Genomic DNA, 14,214 nt, shown 5'->3' with positions numbered 1-14,214 from the left:
GAGAAATAGGCGGCGCTCGTCGTTCGGCAAAGGAGTAGGAAAAAAACGAAAAGAATCGGTAAAAACGAAAAAAAAAAAACGAGCGAGAAAACGTTGAAAAACGGGCAATAAGACGAGAAGGCAGTCCCGTGCTGCGGCCGAAAACAATAATATCCTCGGGAGTTTCGTAACCGAAAGATGTGACTCGCACGAGGCGCCCTCCGCGATTCAGTCAGCCGCGCGCGGAATTTCGCACGATTTCCGTTCTGCCATTTTTGGTGCCTCTATCTATCTATCTATCTATCTATATATATATATATAATATATTTATATATTTATATATATTATTTTGTTTTTTTTTTCAATTTACTTCAAAAAGCGGCAGTGCATCGTCGTCGAATTCACTCTCGGGCTATGAGAAGGGAGGGCGATCGTCGTATTTATCTCCTTTTGTCGCTATTACTATTATTCTTTACAATTTTTGCGTTTTTTTTTGCCTCTCTTTTTGTTTCTTTTTTTTTTTTGCTTTATCGCGCCGAAAAATGATCTTTCCGTTGTTTTGTTCGTTCGTCTATCATTTTCGCGACGAGACAGCCTAAATACACTCTGGTTCTTTTTTTTAAAAATTTCTCCGCTCTTTCTCTCTCTCTCTTCTCGTTAGGGGGTGGGGGTGGGTGGGTGTCGTGACACATTGGTTAGGAACGTACGAAGTTTCTTTTTTGTCATAATCTCTCTCACTCGAACGGCGACGGCGCGCGCGATGTTTCCGACTTGGAGACGCGAATTTTGACTCCGGTGCCGAAAGAGCATTTTGTCCCCTTAATCCTACCGTTTAGCCCCCTCCCTTTCACAACTCGTTTTGTTTCTCTTCCTCTACACGTCCACTTCATCATTTTCTATACAGCGCCAAAGATATACATACATACATTACATACATACATATATATGAGGAAAACTAGCCACGTGCCGCGGTGTCAGCGATGCAACCCTCCGCGCCTCCTCTTGCAATAATTTATGTACAATTTTACAACCTACGACGCCGCCGACGATATAATTTTTTTTTATTTCCTTATAGTTTGCCTTTAAATACACGAATAGGACCTAGACATCGTTAATTTTTTTTCATCATCATCATCCTTCATCTTTACACTATACTAACGAAATCTAAACGTTCAATTTTCATTTTCACCACACTAGGAATAATAAATTTTGCCGTATCGTTAGTATACCTTTATAGAAATATGCTTACAAAAATAGAATTTCGCGAGGCGCCGAAAGCGCGTCGCTGCCGGGTGCGGGCGAGTTTATTAGGAATTTTCGCGTTTTGTTTGCTTTCGTTTTGCATTTTTTCGTTTTTATGTATATAGCGTATCCGAACGATTCCGAAAGAAAGTGTCAGCTGCGCGACCAGCCAACCTTCTGTTGCCGAAAACGGTTCGCTGGCCGCTCCGTTTTGTCGTGTATATTTTTTTTCTTTTTCTCTTTTTTTTACGGAATTTTTCGTCTCATTCCGTGTCCACCCGTCGCCCCCAATACTCCTCGCGATAACACGCCCCCATCTTGTCTATCTCCCTTGTTCACCGTCGCGCCGTTCGCCGCTCGTTTCTTCTGTTGTCCCCGTGCAAGTAATTTAACGCGTGAATTTTCTCCATCTCGCTAAATCGTATTCATGCGCTCGCATTCATTCGAAACGGCACTCTCTCGTTCGCACAAAAAATTCTCACCGTCGCGCGCAAAATCCCAATCGCTCTCTCTACGTTCATCGCACCCGAATCGCATACCAACACTCGCTAACGTTCGTTCACGCCATCCTCCGTCGTTCACGCTCTGCCACTGTCGTACAAATTTTCACTCTTGTAAGCGCTCGAGTCTATCTTCCCTGGTTTCCCTTTCTTATATCCCATTTTTTGTAGAGTTTTCCCAAGAACGTATATATGTGTCTCAAAATTGTGAACAACTGATTCGGTTCTTCGCTGTCGTTTACAATGTACGTACAATAGTGATAATAATGACAATGAGGAATACCATTAATCGCCGCAGTAATAATAATCATAACGGTGACAATAAGAAGAACAATCGATAATGATAATTAAGTAACGGTTACAAACGTCGCACCTCATTTTTCGTGTCTGTGTATGTGTGTTTCTTTTCTCACAATTTATTTGGTTTTTTTTTTCGCTTCGATTATTTACGGACAGATCAATCGATAAGAAACGGATACTACTAAAGGTTTTAGGACGAATGTTTCTTTTCTTCATCTTTGTTTTCTTTTACTCTTTTTAGCAACAATGGCAAGTGACGGGTGACTGACATCGTTAATCGCAATAATAATAGTAATCGTACCGATAATATAAAGTGCAATTTGTCATTCTTCGTTTTCTTCGTTCTCTTTTTTTTTTTTTCGTTTTCGTATGCACAATAACTTCATTTTTGTCCTCTCTTATTCTTTGTCTTTTATTATTTTTTTTTTCTTTATTTCTTTAAATCATTCACGTGCACAATTTCATCACGCGCGCTTTCTAAACTTCAAGTTAACATCATCATTTAGACTCGTCATTACAATATTACATTATTAGATTACATTATATCATAATACGCTAGCGTTTATTCAATAAATTTTACATACTTTGATACGCAGTATGATGGTTTTCAAAAACGGTCATCGGCCAACCAAATTTTGCTCACACATCAATACACCTACGCTCAGTAGTCGAAGTAATTTGTACTTGTAGCCATATACTATAAATATTTTTAGTAGTTTCGGCCTCTTTTTTTCTCGCCTTTCGCAAAGTAGTTTTCCCTTTTTTTTTCTTTTGCCGCAACATTTTTCTTGTCTCCCTTGTCCCATTCGGTCGCCAGTGTATTCTTTTTTTTCGAGGCCCTACAATAGTTTTTCTTTCTTTTGATACGAATATTTAAATATTACTTTACCACCGCTTATCTCTCTCCCTTTCGCTCCCCTCCTAACGTTTTTTCTCTCTCTCGCTTACTCTCTCTCACGCACACGAATATCTCGCTTTCTTTCGCACTCGTTCACTCTCCGTGTGTTCATTATTCTCTTTCGACCTGTCGAAAAATCTTTACAAAAAACACGACAGCGATGCGCCTTCGTCTCCGTCGGTTTTTACTCTCCTCACCGTCGCATCGGTATCCCCGCTCTTCGCCTCGCTCTCCACCATTTTTGTTCGCCGCACTTTTGTTACGTTTAGACCTTAAATAGTATCGAGATATCGTTGCCAAAAATATATAAAAAACCCATAATCGATTTTCGAAAAATCGAAAACAAGCGCGCTCAGCTCGAAATAGCTAAGGACGCCGAAATCGCGTTCGCTCGGAATTCTCTCTTTAAGCGTTCGTTTAAAAATTTCTCTAGTCGCCGGTCGTCGTTTTCGCCCTCTCCGTCTTTTGTCCCGTTTTTTTTTTTATATCTCGTTTTTGCGCGAGTCTACAGCCGAAATCCATCGAAAATATATATATATATTTTTTTCTCAGTTCTTAGTCGCTTCCTTCGGGTGCAACTCTTTGAGGTCAGGAAGAAGGAAAGTAATTACATTCGTCGAGTACGCGTTAGGAGAAAAATACTCACAAGTTGATCGATTATTATTATCGATACACAACGATAGGTCGTAGATACTTTCCTCCGAATTCGGCGTCTATGAAATTTCGAGCTGCGCATCGAGATCGAGGCGCGGTCACCGGGCGACCGAATCATCACCAAGAATTTACAATAAATTTTTGACTCACGCACGCTCTTTCTCTCTCACTCTTTCTCACGGTATTCATTCATTCACTGTCGTCGCTCCACCGTGCTCGAGCAAACGTACCTCGGTTTCACGCAAGCAGCGCTCTCGCGTAAACGAGTCGATCTCGAGGCTGGCCGATTTACCACCACCCCTACAATAGATCTTTCGTATTCGTCTCTCTCCATCTCCCTCTCATTCCCTCGCTTACTTTCCCTTTTTACAATAATCTCTTTAAAACCACCTAAAAACCACGAGTGGATAAGGTAAAATTTGTATCATTTCTTTTCCTCTTTCGTTTTCATTTTATACATCTAAAGTTACTTGCACCCGTTTCGGACGGGGCCGCCGGTGACCAAGCCGCCAATCGCGATTCTAGGATGCAACCTCTTTTTGGAGTTTCGTCTTTTTTCCTTCCAATTTACTTATTCCCTTCGTTTCCGTTTCTCGTTTCTCGTTTCTCGTGTTTCACACACGCTGTCGTTCGTTCGCTCCTTCTCTCTCCCTACCGTACACTCTTTCTCTCGCACTCTTTAATTTCAATTGTTTTCACACTCTCGCACTCCGATTGCGCGCTTTACACACACTCTATCTCGCACCTGTACCTCTCTATCGCCTGGTTCGCTCACATCACTCTCTCTCTGTCACGCCGTATCTTTCTCGTTTCGAATAAATCACTATTATCATGATGATTCCTCGCTAACGAATCTGCCGCCCCTTTTTTTCCTCCACTCTTGTTTTTTTTTTTTTTCATCTTTCGTTTCAATGTTTCGTTTAATCGTTTAATTCTTTCCTCATCATTTCATTTTTTTTGCTCTGTGTTCTGCCGCAATCGAAAGTATGTTTCATCGAAATGCTACCGCGACCTTGTTTCGTTTTCCTTTTTATAAAAATGTACACTTACTACGCTTAAATTGTCGTCAATTGTTTTTCTTTTTCCTCGTTTTTCATTTACTTTTTTAAAGATACAACAACATACTATACGTATATGGCTCTACAGATGTTCGCTTGCACTGCAACTCAAATGTGTGTCATGAATGTCTCTTGGTCCATCGACGGCGCGCGTTCGATCGAGCCCAAGAGTCGATCACGTTTATCGTTTAGGCCCTGTTAGTTTGCCATTTGTCCCATCTCTCAGCTTCGACTTTCGTCCGTCAGCTGACGATCGACGGACGGGGGGACGTCTCTTTGGGTCTCGATCGAATAGCGCGCGATCGATGCACCACGAGGGCGGATTTAGTGTTTATTTATTATTAATTTTTTTTTCTTTTCGGAAAATTAGGACCTTCCCGCAGCTCGAATCGCGAAGCCACTCGAGCGCCACGGGAATTCATGTTTAGAAACTCCTACCCGCGTTATGCTTCTATCGGGGTACCCGCAAGCAACACGTCCCCGAAGAACGAGCAACCGATGCTCGTTCCCCCCGCGATCGGTTCACGGTGATCGCAGTCGACGACGGATCTGGGTGTTGCCGCTCTTCTGTGTCTTACCCTCTTCTCTCTCTCTCTCTCTCTCTTTTCTTTTTTCGTTAATCTTTTTGAACACGAGTTTAATGGAGCTCGATGGGTATAACGGCCTAATGTGAAAATCAGGATGTTAATTTCCATGGTGTTTAAAACGCACGGGTCTGTTTCGCGAATTCGTTTGGCCAATTCAGTTCGTCACCTTCGGTTTTCTTCCGCGACGGCTTTTCTACCCATTTTCTGGTCGATCCGAGGGACGAGTCGATGCCCGGCGCGACCATCTCTCTCGGCATTTCTCCGATCGTCACGCGTCTAGGCTTCCTTCATTTAAAAGGACGTTCGTCTCTGACACTCTTTCCCTTTGTTTTCAGATGGTCCCGCTAAGATCGACCCGGCTCGTATCAGTTCGGTCGAGTGCCGAAAATCCGCGTCGTTGCGAGCGGGCAGCCCCAGTCTCGTTTGACCATGGCGTGTTTGTTTAACCCCCGTGTTGTGATACCAGGCGGTATACTGTATACAAATATCATTAAGTTTTACATTACAATATATCGGTCATTTTGTTTTCTTCGGTTAAAGTTTATGTGGCATGTATATACGCATTGTATTCGTGGGAAATGAGAACCAGTCTTATGGCGCCTGACTGTAGCGCAGGCATATTCTGTAACGTAAAAATATATACATCATCTGTGTGGTATGTATAGTGCTGCTCTGTAACTCAAGATTTTACATCCAGTTTATGCATCATCGTTTAAATCCTGTACAAAAAACGTTCAGCTACGCTTGAGGCAGATTCAGCCCCGATCGTTGAGGCCTGAGCCGCGCGGCCGTCTCGCTTCGGTCGTCGTCGAACGTCTGCGCGGTTATAAACGGTCGACTGGCGGTTTAGGTACGCGCCACGAGGAAAGCGGGTGGCGGACGTTTCGTCCTCGTCAGCGGGGATTAAGAAAAACCAGGGATCCGACCGGCCAGCGTATAGCGTGTGTGATCTTTCTCGATCGCGCGTCGCGAGTACGCGCGGCTCAGTCTCTTCGGGGCAAGAACGAAGCGGACCCGCGGGTAGGTCGGTGGTTATCATTACTGCATTACTTTTTTTTTTTCTTTTGTTATGTTGACAAACTGCACGGCAACTAGTGTTTCTGTAATCATTTTTCTTACGGTTTTACTTTTTTTTGTTTTATTTCCTGTTACGTCTGTCTATTACTGCTGGTATCTGTAGATGTGCATGGCCGTATGCGTGTGTAGCTGCGTGTACGTATTCCATCTGTCACGTATGCTGCGTGTGGTATAGAATGGTCGTGTGTGCGTGTAGGTTTCGTGTACGGAATTTATCTTGTGCGTGTGTGCGTGTATAAATGTGTATGTACGTACGTGTATGGCGTGTGTACGGTATGTGTCCGAATATAACGTGTACCTCGTCTGTGTCGATCAGAATAGTGGTGTGAGGATGGCGTAATCCGTGTAGTGTCCTACTTTTGTGTGTGACCAAACGTCTCCCATACCTTATCGTCGTCGTATTATCATTAAATATCATTAGTATACTATATATAATATTATATCGAAAATAACGGATAATACAACACGTAGGGAATCGAGGGTTGCGTGGGTAGGTGGGGTTTAGGGTTCGGGGTGGCTTGGGTGGCTTCTTACGTCGCTTTTCTTTTAGAGTTAGGTTAGTGGGGGCGGTTGGGGGGTGGTTGGATGACGGAGAGGATGTCGAGGGACACTGGTTACGGGGAATCGAAAAGGGCGCTAGCTGCTAATATCAGCTGTGTTGCTTCGGGGCGTATGCGCGTCCGCGGCCGCGATCGCGACAGCCGTGACGCGTTCCACGCGACGATGGTTCTCGATCGGGGGATCGCCGATGATCGACGCGTCGCGGTTGGACGTCGACGGTCTCGATCCTGGATCGCCTCGATCGAACCAAGGCGCGTACGGACTCGCGCGATCCGTTGATCGCGGTCCGCGGACGGCTCGATGAGCGGCGGAGCTAAAGTTACATGGTCTCCCCACACGTGTGCGTATAATCGTAAACGAAGTCTTTGTTTTCCATTCTTTATTATGTCTGTCTACGAAAAAACACTAATGGTAAATATCATGTATGTTTTTTTTATTTTATCCGGCGGATCACTTTTATACTGACTGGGTTATACTGTACTTTTACTCTGCAGGATTACCGTTGGAAGTGACGAGGGAGTCTGACGGGGCGGACTGGATCGAGGGAATCGGTAAAGGAGCTTGGGGTCGGGTTCGAAGGGTGGGCACCGGGTAGAATTCTGCAGGTTACTTACGTCGAAGGAGACGGATAGATTGGTAATTAGGTCGGGACGATTATCGGAAGAACGGGTTAAGTAATTGGTTGATCCGGTGAAGGGGTGTAAGGGGGGACACAGAAAGAGGGAAGGGGAGAGCCTGGTGGATCGACAGGGAGATCATTAAAACTGGGTGTTTGTAGACGGGTGGGTGGGTTTCGGGGGGGGGTTGGGTGGGCGGGGAAGGGGTACTTTTAATCGCTTGCTTATTAGAACTGGACTGGCTGATACAACTGGTAGAATACAAGTTTTTTTTCTTTCGTTTTACATACGGCTATTACTTCGATATACGGTAGGTAGTTAGTATGTAGTTGTCGACACACAATTCAATGATTACTGGGCGTTTACTGTTTATACTGCTTTACTGCTTGTTTAATTGTTAATAATTAAGTAAGTTTAATTGTAGTTAGTTAGTTAGTTAGTTAGCTCATACGTAGCTTCTCGTCATTCATAGTTAATGTGGTTAAATTCTACGCTTGTATTTGGGGGCCGGGGACGTTGGTGGAGGGGGTCAGGGTGGTGTCTGTGTGTGTGTGTGTTGGGACAGGTGTCGGGGGCACGTCGGGGATCCCGGGCAGTTGGAAAGTGTGGGAGGCGTCGCGCGTCGATCCAGGTGTCGACGAACGATCGCAGGGAGTCGATACCGTTTTGTTCGGCCTCGATCCCGGTCGCGTCCCCGATGGATCACGGCGACGGATCGCCATAGATCGGAGAGCTGCGCGCGCGATCGCTGGTCAACGATCGCCCTGGCCGATCGCCGCGCGACATTTCTGGGGTACTCTGACTGGGAAGTGGGAGAGACCATAGTACACATATATATTATGTAAGTATACTTATCGCATAGTAATTTAATCAATATACGTGTGTGTTATCGGTGCATAGCAGCGTTCCGAACTCCTTGCATCAACCAAAACGTAGATTTCTGGGGCGTGGATGGATATATCTGCGAGCATGTACGCGCGTGTGTACGTGTAGGTGTATCATTTACCTGCGCACGGATGCACGGGCGTGTATCAGTGTAGGTGTGGGTCCGCGTGCGCGTGCAACAGGGTGCGTATCTTGCGCTCGCGACGACAACGAGCGCCTCGGGAAGGTTCGTTTCGGACCTGCGGCGTCGCAGACGTCGAGATTCTGAGTTCGTCGAGTCGAGTCCACGATTCAAGGCTCCTGGTCGTCGACGGTGTCGACAGGTCTTGGTCTCGGGGGCGAGTCTTCTTCGAGCAACCGCGCGATAATCGAGACGGCGAGCGTCCCGAGTGGTATCGGTAATCGTACGCGGAGTACTCGATTCGGGGGTAGCACGTTGCGGACCAAGGATACTCGAACCGTTCGAAGCGTTTAGTCTCCGTTATTGGTTTCGGGTGTCAAGATTGATGAAGCAAATTTCCGTTTATCGGAATGGTACAATCATCGGTACGCAACGTGGCAAGGCACCATCGACGACCCATCTAACGCTAGAGGAATGTATAACGTCTTTTTGAATCTGGTCCCAGATGCGAGTAGTCGATCGTAGATCGTCCGAGTACGAAAAGAAAGGAAAATTCGGTTAACCCTCGCGGCGTTCCCGGTCGTGGAGGATTGAGGAACGTAGTTCCGAGGCAGTCTACTTGAATCTTGAATTTGTGCACCAGTCGTCGAAACAGTCGTCTCTTTGGCAAAACGAACGCGATCCTCCGCAAGGAACAACCGAGATTCGTGCACCGCTCGACGCGCGGGTACGTCTCGGCGTCGCGACGACGCTGATCTCGTCCGAGGATCCGTGGGCGGGGGGTGGGTGGGGGGGCTCGTGTACGAGCGCGAGCGCATGGTGTTTCTGTGAATGTATGTCTCAGACCGGTTTAGGATGACGAAAACGGGCAGCGGGCGAGCACCAGTCAGGCTTTGGGTGGGCGTTCGGTCTATGTCGGGCCCCTTTGTATAATTTTAGTATTTTTTTCGTATAAAATCAACACTGAAGGCACATTCTATCGGACGAGTCGGCCCAGTGTGTGCTGTGAGTGAGATTGGGCGCGGGACCCGATTCCACGCGCTTGCGTGGCCGCGGCAAACCTGGCGATTTTTCGTTGCGGGCCCGAAGGGTGGCATTATGCACCTATCCCTCTAAGCTAACGGGCCGCCGCATCTAATAAAATTATGTGGATATCCTCTGGGGTTTGCGGCTCGTGGAGCTCCTTAGACAAGTGTACGGGGAGCGGACGTGGAGCGGAGGAGGTGAAGGAGCAGGGAATGGGGGCGTGTGTGTGGCGGCAAGGATAACCTTAATTTTCATTTGTCTAAAGCGGAAATATCTGGCGGCAGCCGCGGCCGGGCCCCGCGCGAGAAACTGTTGATTCGTGTGACGGTTATTTTGATCCGGTTGCCTTCCTCTATTGCGTCGGGTTTTGGGGGTCTGTTCACTTTTTTCGCTTTTCGTCGAAATGGCTATTTCAAAATTGAGAGCCGGTCCGACGCTCGCCTGACTTTGCCCAAGGCCAAACTGAAAGTTTCTCGGGGGTTTGTGCTTCGAGTCGCATGTGGTGAGGCCTATCTCAACGATTACGGCGAAGACGAGTGGAGATCGTTTTCGTGTCTTTGAGAAATCAAAACCGGTCGCCTGAAACGTCTCAGGCCTCTCGATACAGAGAGTCCCGACTATGGAGATTGGCGGATAACCCGGATTCGCGTTTCCCGAGGATCGACAGATCGTAAAGTATCGTAAAGGCACAGGGAGAGTGTAGTAACGCGATCGAAACGGGAAGAAATCATATGTTTCGTGGGAATTTCGATAAAGTTTGCGAGCCTGGATCAGTCGGAGTATCAACGACGATCGCAGATTATTCTGTAAAGTAAATAAGTGTTTCTGCTCGATCCTCGGTCGCAACGCGTTTGCAAAACTAAATCCCAGGTCGACGGTCGCGTCGCGTCTTTGGAATCGTTTTCGAAGGTCAACGGAGGCTGGGTCACTCGGTGGTCATCGTCGAATAGCTAAAACAGGCCACTAGAACATGGACTCGGAGCAGCGGGATCTTAACGAGTAGAGTCTGCGTGTGTGGTGTCGTGTAGCTCGAGCGTGCGTGTGCTCTCGTGTTAACGTGTATCTCATCGTTCTCTGAACTTGACAGAATTTCGTCGGAGAGGGAAACATTGCTCACTTGTGCGGAAGCACATAGAACCGACAGGAACCCTTCGATCGGTCTAGAATCAAGTTTACGGTGTCGCGTTGTAACGCAAAACGGGCCGCGTCGCTGCGGGTGCAGCCGCGCCATGCGTCGCAAAACGCCGTGATCAAGTATCGTTACCGTGACTCAAACGTCGCTCGTTTGCATCAGATCAATCAACAACGATCGGGCGTGGCGCCTGACGCCTCGAAAGAACGAAATCGCGAAAGGTGTGAACGATCGACGCGTTCGCAAGACGGTTCCACGGATAACCTAAGCGCGGCTCCTAGAGGTCCCCGATTCATTTAAACTTCATCCCCAAAAACTGTCCGTATCACCCTCTGATAACGGCAAAAATCTATATATAACATCCGGCTGGATTTCTCCGTAACACGCGGATTTGTCCAAGCGGCGATCGACGCCGTTCGGCGCTCCCCAGCTTCCCGTTCCCGCGACGCGAATTCGATCAAGAAGGAATCGATCGATCGCGGCCGCGATCGAGCCCCGTCTCCGTATCGGTTCAACGAGTCAATAGTCGAAATAATCAATCGAGGTAAACAGCAGAACGTAACTATTTTATCACATACACGACGGAGGCTCGTCGCGAATGTACCGCGCGTCTTCCGTCGCGGGAACGTAGGACGAAGAGGGGGCGCGCGAGACGGACGTCTGAAAAAACTTACTAGCAATAAAACATCATTAATAAGAAAAAACATCGTTCAATCATCGAAGAGGCAACGAACATACTGGTGAATGTACAAAGAATCGCGGCGACCGAGACGACCTGTCGCGTCCACTTCGATGGAACTCCAATGACTCCACTTTTAAAAGAAGGAATCTCCTAAAAGTCCACCCCTTTCAGAAGGAGTAGGAGTCGTTGGAGTGTCCAAGAAGGCAACGCACAGCTGGCAGAGCACGGTCGCCTTACACGAAGAAGTTACTTGCTAGGAAAAACGTAAACACAACAATTCTATGGTCGGAGACGTCGATCGAAAAGAATCGACGTCCTAAGGTGTGTATATCGATTCTTATCGACGGACGCCGAGTTGGCGCGCGGTGCTTATAAAACAGAGGCAGAGGGCTTGGAGGAGTTTCTCGCGGAATTGTTCCTTTCTAGGCCTCGCATTCTGCTGTATTCCCTCGGCTAGCGGACGATACGTGACCGCGCTGGAGGACTTCCGCCTCGTTAATTTCACTAATATTGTTCTAGTTGTTTCGTTCCGTCGCGCGTCGAAGCGACATAAACGATTCGATTCGTTTCAAAGTCGTCGGGTGTCGATCTGTCGTTTCCACGTGGATGTGCTCTGTTTGAAGGCTGTTTGCGGCGAGGGGTGCTTTCGCGACCCCCTCGATTACTATTGCGTAGGTGAACCATTTGCATCGTCCTGTTCGATTCGAAAACTTAAAACCAGTTGTCCTCGAGTTTACGTACTATGGCGGGCGGCGCCGTGTGATCGGCGCCGAGTCGGTTAAAAAGGAGCGAAAACTGAAATCCGGTTGTAAGAGCAGAACGCCTTCTGCGCGCATCCTTCCATGAAACATTCGCACCATCGGCGATATCAATCGTCTCAATTGAATCGTTCATCCTCGAAGGGTTCGAGTGAAACGTTTTATTCGTTTCCCAATGACGCTCTGATAATCGGGAGCCCTCCTTCGCGCGACAGGTAACTCTCCTGTCTACTCGTAGACGAAGAAAGAGAATTTAATCCAGCGTTTTTTCAACATTAAATTTTGTCCATTCGATCTCGTTGATTTTCGATTTAGATAATTTGCCGATTCGGTTAATTGTTCGTTCGGTTTCCGTGGTTTGGTCCAATTGTTCGAATGGGGGTACGATTAGGTCGATTGTTTCAAGTGATACGCGGTTATTCTTTCTTTGTTTGTTTCTTTTTCTTTCTTTTTTTTTTTTTTGTCGATAGTGATGATTTGCGTGATGTCGGGACGGGGGATCGCGGAGGAGTATATTAGGGCGTTGGGGGAGATGGGTTGAGGGGGTTCGGAGCAAGGGAGAGCAAAGCTGGGTATTTCGAGGGCTGCTCGACGGGTAGCATAGAGTTCCAAACGCTCCGTGATCTACAGACATTCAATATTAAACAGATCAATCAACTATGTCGTCATATAATACCACTAGGATAGTTCATAATCGTAAGTTATATCAATAATATAATTATATCGTTATGTATCATTAATGCTTGTATGTGTGTGTGAGTGTGTATTCTTTCATTTCTTCTCATTATACTTAAGTCTCAAGTTACAAGCTAGCGTATAAATGATGGGTAAGAAACGACCACCTAGACGAGAGGGAACCCGACGAGAACGGATACGCGACGCCGAGCGCCGCGGCGGGCGTCGCGGAATCGGCCATGTTCCGAGTCGAAACACTCGAACGAGGGAACTCGAGCGCGATCGTTCGGAGGAAAGATCAACGTCACGCTCGATCGGCACCGCCCCATTCGGGCAGGCCGATTTCATTGTCGTTTCGCTTCGTCTCGGTGGATTGTTTGTTAGCCGCCATGTTTTTATCGGGTTGTCCTCGTACCGTTTATACTATATATCGTTAATCGTATTATCGTTATAAGTGTTATTAGTCGTTAAATTACTTTAATTAATCGTTAGGTATAATTCAATTAATCGATATTCTTAACCCTTTTAATAATTATTGTTAGGTAGTTTATAGTTTTTTTTTTTTTATTAGGTTTCGATAACGCGTACGGATTATTATTATTAGTATAATTATTATTATTTTATTCTTTCTTGGAAGCAAACCTTATTCCTGTTTTTTTTTTTCATTGGAAAGGATTTACCGAGGGTGGGTGGGGGTCGGAAAGTGGCTCTTACCGTTTAATCTTGTTTTAGCGGTGGTTGCGTGGGGAGGGGGTGGGGGCGGGATTTGGGATCTCGGAGGGGACGCACCTGTTGTCCCGCGCGAAAATCTGCGAAAAATCAAAAAGTCGAATAGCGAATCTCCAGCGATTCCGTGAATTTTGCAATTTTTTTTTCTGCTTGTTTTTCGTTTTTGTTTCGTTTACTCTTAAATAGTCACGCATTCCGTTCTTTCTATCTCTCTCGCCCTTTCTCTCTACCACCTCGCTCTTTGACCACCTATGTAAAAAGCTCTCCTTCCCGTTCACTCAGTTCTTTTCTTCTCTCCTCTTCTTTCCACTTTCGGAATTGTTAACTCTTTCGCTTTATCTCTCTCGCTTGCTATCACACTCACGCTCGCTCCCTGTTGCACACGCACATTCATACACAAACTTTCTCTCTTCTCTCTAAAACACACACACGCTCCCTCGTTTGCAGTTTTCCTTCGTTTTCACGTCGTACGAATTGCTCAGAACGCGTTGCGTTTTCAACGAATTGCAAGTGGCAAGGTTTCTCGCTAAACTATAGTTTCGATCGGCGAGGAGAAGCTTCTCCTCGTCTGTTTTCTGTCGTTTCACATACGTATGTATATATATATATGTATTTATTTTTTTCTCTACCTGTCGGGTTTGTGAATCGGTGGTCGTGTGTTTCTTTGATTTTCATTTTTGTCCCCATTATTTATCTTTCCATATTGTTTCGTTTTATTTTCCCATTTTTCGTC

At 46.4% G+C, this 14,214-nt stretch overlaps 1 protein-coding gene across 4 annotated transcripts in view; it reads right to left on the bottom strand.

The window, feature by feature from the left end:
* Positions 1-326: 326 nt before the first annotated feature.
* Positions 327-14,214, bottom strand: part of LOC128880352 (homeobox protein prospero-like) — a 71,603-nt gene continuing 57,715 nt past the window's right edge. For all 4 annotated transcript variants that reach the window (XM_054130352.1, XM_054130353.1, XM_054130354.1 and 1 more), the window contains exon 5: positions 327-14,214. This exon is cut by the window's right edge. The gene's annotated coding sequence lies outside the window, so the exon portion shown is untranslated.

Source organism: Hylaeus volcanicus, chromosome 7 (genome assembly GCF_026283585.1).
Source record: "Hylaeus volcanicus isolate JK05 chromosome 7, UHH_iyHylVolc1.0_haploid, whole genome shotgun sequence".
Taxonomy (NCBI): Eukaryota; Metazoa; Arthropoda; class Insecta; order Hymenoptera; family Colletidae; genus Hylaeus; species Hylaeus volcanicus.
This window is presented reverse-complemented; position numbering and strand designations above follow the sequence as displayed.